This window comes from Theobroma umbraticum, unplaced genomic scaffold (assembly GCF_002168275.2).
Source record: "Theobroma umbraticum cultivar Fairchild unplaced genomic scaffold, ASM216827v3 scaffold_81.0, whole genome shotgun sequence".
Classification (NCBI taxonomy): domain Eukaryota; kingdom Viridiplantae; phylum Streptophyta; class Magnoliopsida; order Malvales; family Malvaceae; genus Theobroma; species Theobroma umbraticum.
This window is the reverse complement of record NW_018397268.1, coordinates 5932809-5938665: the sequence shown is the minus strand read 5'-3', so window position 1 is coordinate 5938665 and position 5857 is coordinate 5932809. Positions and strand designations below refer to the sequence as shown.

General features: G+C 33.3%; 1 non-coding gene across 1 annotated transcript; it reads right to left on the bottom strand.

Annotated features, from left to right (window-relative positions):
- Positions 1-722: 722 nt before the first annotated feature.
- LOC149526649 (small nucleolar RNA R71) lies at positions 723-828 on the bottom strand. The gene has a single exon (XR_016351819.1). It is a non-coding gene; the product is annotated as a small nucleolar RNA R71 (small nucleolar RNA).
- Between the last annotated feature and the right edge of the window lie 5029 nt (positions 829-5857).

Here is a 5857-nt window from a genome sequence, read left to right as displayed (position 1 = left end):
TTAAGCTCCCAAAATGAGTCAAAATAACTCTATATAATAGAGTTATCAATATGTACACTTGCATGAAGAAAATTAACAACAAGTTTTTAGCATCGTTGCCAAAGATGTGTTTTTCCTCCTTTTAGCTAATGTTAATACCAAGCAAGCTAGTCTTAATTGAAGTTTTATTTTTCTTTATTTCAGGTACTTTCAGTCATTGTATGTGAAGAATAAGAAGTTTGGAGTTTTAACCATTTGATCTAAAAATCAAGAAATCTTTTCAAAGACTTCAGAGAGAAAATTTACAAACTTCAACTCACATAAATTAATGGCTAAACAAGGGGAGTAGCAAATTCAAGAGCAATTAGTACAAGATCATCAATCTTTGAGAGATTATGCTCTTCTGTTAATGCGAGGACTATATTCGAGCATTCGAAGGCTGGCCATCCAAGCTAACAACTTTGAAATTAAGTTGACTATCATCCAAATGATCTAGCCTTTAGTACAGTTTGGGGTTCTACCTAATGACACCCTAATGCCTATATTTCAAAGTTTTTGGAAATCTGCAACACCTTCAAGCACAATGGAATGACTGATGTTGCTATTAGATTGTGACTTTTCCCTTTCTCATTGTGAGACAAGGCGAAGGTTTGGCTGAATTCTCTTTCTATGATCTCCATTATCAGTTGGGATGATCTTGCTCAGAAGCTCTTAGCCAACTTTTTTCCTCTAGCCAAACAATGAAGATGAGGAATGACATTACTTTTTCATACAACTTGACTCTGAATCATTGTATGAAGCTTGGGAAAGATACTAGGATTTACTTTGACACTGCCTTCATCATAGTCTACCAAAGTGGCTTCAGGTACAAACATTTTATAATAGTTTGACTAATCATATTTGAACTACTATTGAGGCAGTAGCTAGAAGAGCGCTCATGGCTAAGTCTATTAATGAGGTGTATGATTTTCTAGAAGAAATGGCATCAAATAATTATCAGTGGCCATCTGAAAGAGCAATGACTAGAAAAGTAACTGATGTTCATGAGCTCGATGCTATCAATGCATTCATAGCACAACTAACTGCATTTACTAAGAAATTTGATTCTTTTGGAGTTTAGCCAATTCATTCAATTCAAAGTCCATTTGTTGTTGCTTGGATTATACACGCAACTGCACGTGGCCGTACAAGTAATAGAAAGTAAGTCGAGTATTGTTTTCTATAGAAATTTGTACCTATTTTTACTGAGTACTAAACTTATAACAAAATAATCTTATCCAAATATTCAATTTCAAAGGATTACTTAAATAATAAATAAATAAATAATTAATTAATTAATTAACAAAGCACCAAATGTCACTAAAAGAAATATTTACTCGAAACCTAGGATTATGGTGTTTTTTAAAACTTCATCTGAACTAAATCATTCTCCTTAACTTCGATTAATGAAATACATGGCTAACCTAGAATCCAAATTATGTACACGTCTTTGTTGAGATCATGCACAATTACCTTTTCAAAACTAATCCCATATGTCTAAGCAAATTAATTAGAAAAAGATCATTAGGTTCGTGTTCTAATATGGCTATCGAAGGTATTTAAGTATATGTCTATCCTAAACACGAAACTATCACCTAACTCTATAGTGAATCGAACAAAGGCTACTCAAAATTAAGTCTATTCTAAAAGAAATTAAAGCAAAATAAAGTAAAATTAAACTAAAATAACTTAATTTAATTAATCAACATGTAATCTAACTTAAACTAGAAAAACACTTAAAAGGCTAAAATTCAAACCTAACAACTCAAAGATCTAGCTACTTAAGGTCCCAAATGTGTCAAAATAACTCTATCTAATAGAGTTATTAGAAACCCGCTCCATTTCAACTGGTGATCAAGCAGTGAAAAGGATCAAGTAAAAAATTGAATAAACCATGTGATTTCCATTAATGCTCAACAAGAAAAGATAAAATATTCAAACTGCATAATGAAATATCCCATAATCCTAGAAAACAAAATTAGTTCATCATTGTATTTATAGCAGGCATGATTAAATCAAGAGAAAAATCATTTCTATTGCAAAATAACAAGAAAGAAACGAAGAATAAGGAAATATCAAATCCTCTTTCGATTCTTGATCCTCAATTCCCTCGATTTCTTCTCGTTTCTCTCATTGAAAACTGTTTTCTTCTCTCAAAACCCGTGGTTCTTTTCCTTTCCGAGCCTCTCTCCTCAACTTTTGAAAAAGACCTATTTATAGCCACCAAAAAACCCTAAAATCTCATTTCTTGGTTGGCTAGATATCATTAGTCCCCATCAAAGTACTGCAGCTTTACTCTAAAGGCGCCGCGGTGCTCCTAAATTATAAAAAAATTGTATTTGTCTTCCAACGGGCATCGTGGCTCTCCTCTTTAGGCACTATAGCATTGAGCTCTTGGGTTTTTGTATGGATGCCATGGTGCACCCTTGGACACTGAGTCCTTGAGTTCTGAAAGGCTACAGTACTACTAAATCTTGTGTTGCCTTAGTGTAGTATGCTACAGTGCCTCATATTTCAACTTGATTTTCTCCTACCTTAAGGTTGATCTGGCTGAAATAATAAACATAAAAGTTGTAGGTCTCTATATCCATATTTGCAATGGTCTAAGAATCATGTTGATTTTTTTTTTTTAACGAGGACTTCCCAGGCGGTCACCCATCCTGGTACTGCTCTCTAGTGCCCAGCACACTTAACTTCGGAGTTCTCGTGGGATCCGGTCCGTTGCTAGTACCCCGAAGGGTTCTAAGAATCATGTTGATTGGATCTCTGCAACTTAAGTTATGACTAAATAACCACAACATGTTTAGTAAAAGTCCGCACTTGGTTTCCATTGCCTTGTTCACCAACATTCAACTTTAAGCACCTGTGAATCTACAATATCAAAGACCAAATCAGCATTGAATTAAATAGAGGCTTTCAACAGGAATTTGAGTTAAAATTACTAAAATTAAAGTTCATCAACATGCTTTGAACTAATTGACTAAAAACCTATAAACTATCTAAAATTGACTCAAAACATGATGACTTAACTATTTTATCATCCCAAAATATAGTAAAATAACTCTATTTAATAGAATTATCATTTGTATCTTGTGATTATTGTGAAAATAGGAATTCAAGTGATCAATGCTTAAATAGTTTAGAATTAGTTCAATTTGTGGGGAATAGGCAACGAAACAACCCCGATTTTAGCACTTATAATCCTGAGTGAAGGAATCATCCAAACTTTTCATGGGGTAATAATCAAGGGTCTTTTTCAACTCCAAGGCCTAATGTACCTTTTAGTTTTCAATAGCAAGTATGACCCCTTATGCCAAAAAAGAAACTAACTATAGATGAGTTATTTATGCAATATGTGGCCAAGATTGACTTTTTTATTCATCATCAGACAACCTCTTTAATAAATTTTGAGACTTAAATTGGTCAATTTGCTAGCATAGTAAACAACAAAGCTCAAGGGACTTTATCGAATGACACAAAAACTAATCCTTTGAGGGAAGGTAAGGAACATGTTAAGGCCATTACTCTGAAGAGTAGAAAAAAAGTTGAAAGCACTCTTAAGCAAGTTGCAAATAAAGATAAGTTAGTGGCAAATGAGACAGTGAGTGTGAATGAGGACAAGTAGAGTCAAGACAAGGAAGCAAAGGCAAACTTACCATCACCACCACCTTTTCCCAAGTGCTTTTAGAAATAAAAATTGGATAGTCAATTCTAGAAGTTTTTAGAGGTATTTAAGAAGCTCTATATCAATATACCTTTTGTTGAAGCTTTAGAACAAATGCCCACTTATGTGAAGTTTCTGAAAAATATTTTAATCAAGAAAAGAAAATTAGGTGAGTATGTGCACTCATTCAGAACAAGCTTCCTCTTAAACCTAAGGATCTTGGCAACTTTACCATTCCTTGTACTATTGGTACGCTATTTTTCACCAAGGCTTTGAGTGATTTGGGAGCCAATATTAACTTGATGCCATTGTCAATTTATAAGAAGTAAGGTTTAGGGGTAATTAAGCCTAACACTTTGACTTTACAACTTGCTAAACAAACCTTCACATACTGAGAGCCATTGTTGAAGATGTGCTAGTGAAAGTCAACAAGTTTATCTTGTCAGTTGATTTCATTGATCTCGATATGCAGGATAATAGAGAAGTCCCAATCATCTTGGAAAGACCTTTCTTACGCATTGTTAGAGAACTCATTGATGTGGAGAAATGAGAGTTTACCTTAAGAGTGTAAGATCAAGAGGTAACTTTCAATATTTTTAAAGCTTTAAAGTTTTCTAATGATCATGATGAGTGTTCTATAGTAACTATAGTTGATAGAGTTATAAGTGAAGTGTTTAGGGAAAACTACCCTAATGACCCTCTTGTAGCTTCCTTAGTAATTGATTCTAAAAGACATGATGAAGATGTCATTGAATGTGTGAATTTTTTGGATGCCCCATGCCGTGTCACGAGGACACAATTTGAGACATTGAATTTCTCATCTTCTTCAGCAAAGCAATCTATTGAAGAGCCACCTAAGTTAAAGCTTAACCTTTGTTAAATCACTTAAGGTTAGAGTTGTCAATATGGGCTGGCCCGACCCAGCCTGGCCCCATCCCTTGTGGGCTAAAAAAATATAGGTTGGGCTGGGCCAGCCCATTTTTTTATATGGGCCATCAAAACCTCAACCCAGCCCACCCCTTGTTAGCCCATGGGTTGGGTTGGGCCAGCCCATTTTTATTTTTTTCAAAAAAAATTAATTTTTATAATTCTACTTGATAAATTTTTTATTGATAAAATTGTTCTATGATTTAATTCATAAATTAAATAATAAAAACATGTTACAAATAAACAAATTACACCAAATATAAAAAAATAAATAAATTACATAATAAAGTTTAAATCTTTAACACAAACTACTATCTCATAAACATAAGTATATAACCAAATAATAAAAATTTCAAGACTCATTTATATCATCCTCAATCTTCATTCTCAAGTAAAACATTTAAATCTTGTTTCGACAACAATGATGTCTCAAGGTTTGAATTATTATCAATTTATCATCTAATATTCATTACCATAAAAGAAAAAGAGATAATAAGTTTTAATCTAGATTAAATGTTTTAATTTGACAAGTGAAGATTAAAGACATTGAAATATATAAAATAAACAATACTATTGGTAACTAAATTATTAATTTTACATAATTAAATATATAAAATTATTAAATTAATTAAAATTATTATTTTTTACACATAGGGCTGGCCTTGCCCCAACCCACATCAGCCCACTAATTTGGTGGGCTGGCCCATTTAGGCTCGGTTCAAATATGGGCCAAAATTTGTCAACCCAACCCACCCCATATTTAATAGAAAATGGGCCGACCCGATTGGCCTGACCCATTTTGACAAGTCTACTTAGGATATACATATCGAGGTAACTCGTCTACTCTTTTTGTGTTTATTTCTTCTACTCTTACTAACATGTAAGAAAATAAGGTTTTGAGAGTTTTAAGAGAGTAAAAGAAGGCATTGGGATAGACTATTGTAGACATAAAGGGGATTAGTTCTTTGATACATATGCATAAGATTCTTTTGGAAGATGACCATAAAGCCACCATTGAACACCAAAGAGACTCAATCCAATCATGTAAAAGGTGGTGAAGAAAGATATCATCAAATGGTTAGATGTTGGCATCATCTATCTTATATAAGAGAATGCATAGGTAAGTTCGGTGCAATGAGTTCGGAAGAAAGGTGGGATAATTTTGGTAGCGAATGAGAACAATGAACTCATCCTTTAGGGAATAGTGAGTAGATGGAGAATGTGTATAGGCTACTGGAAGCTTAAAAA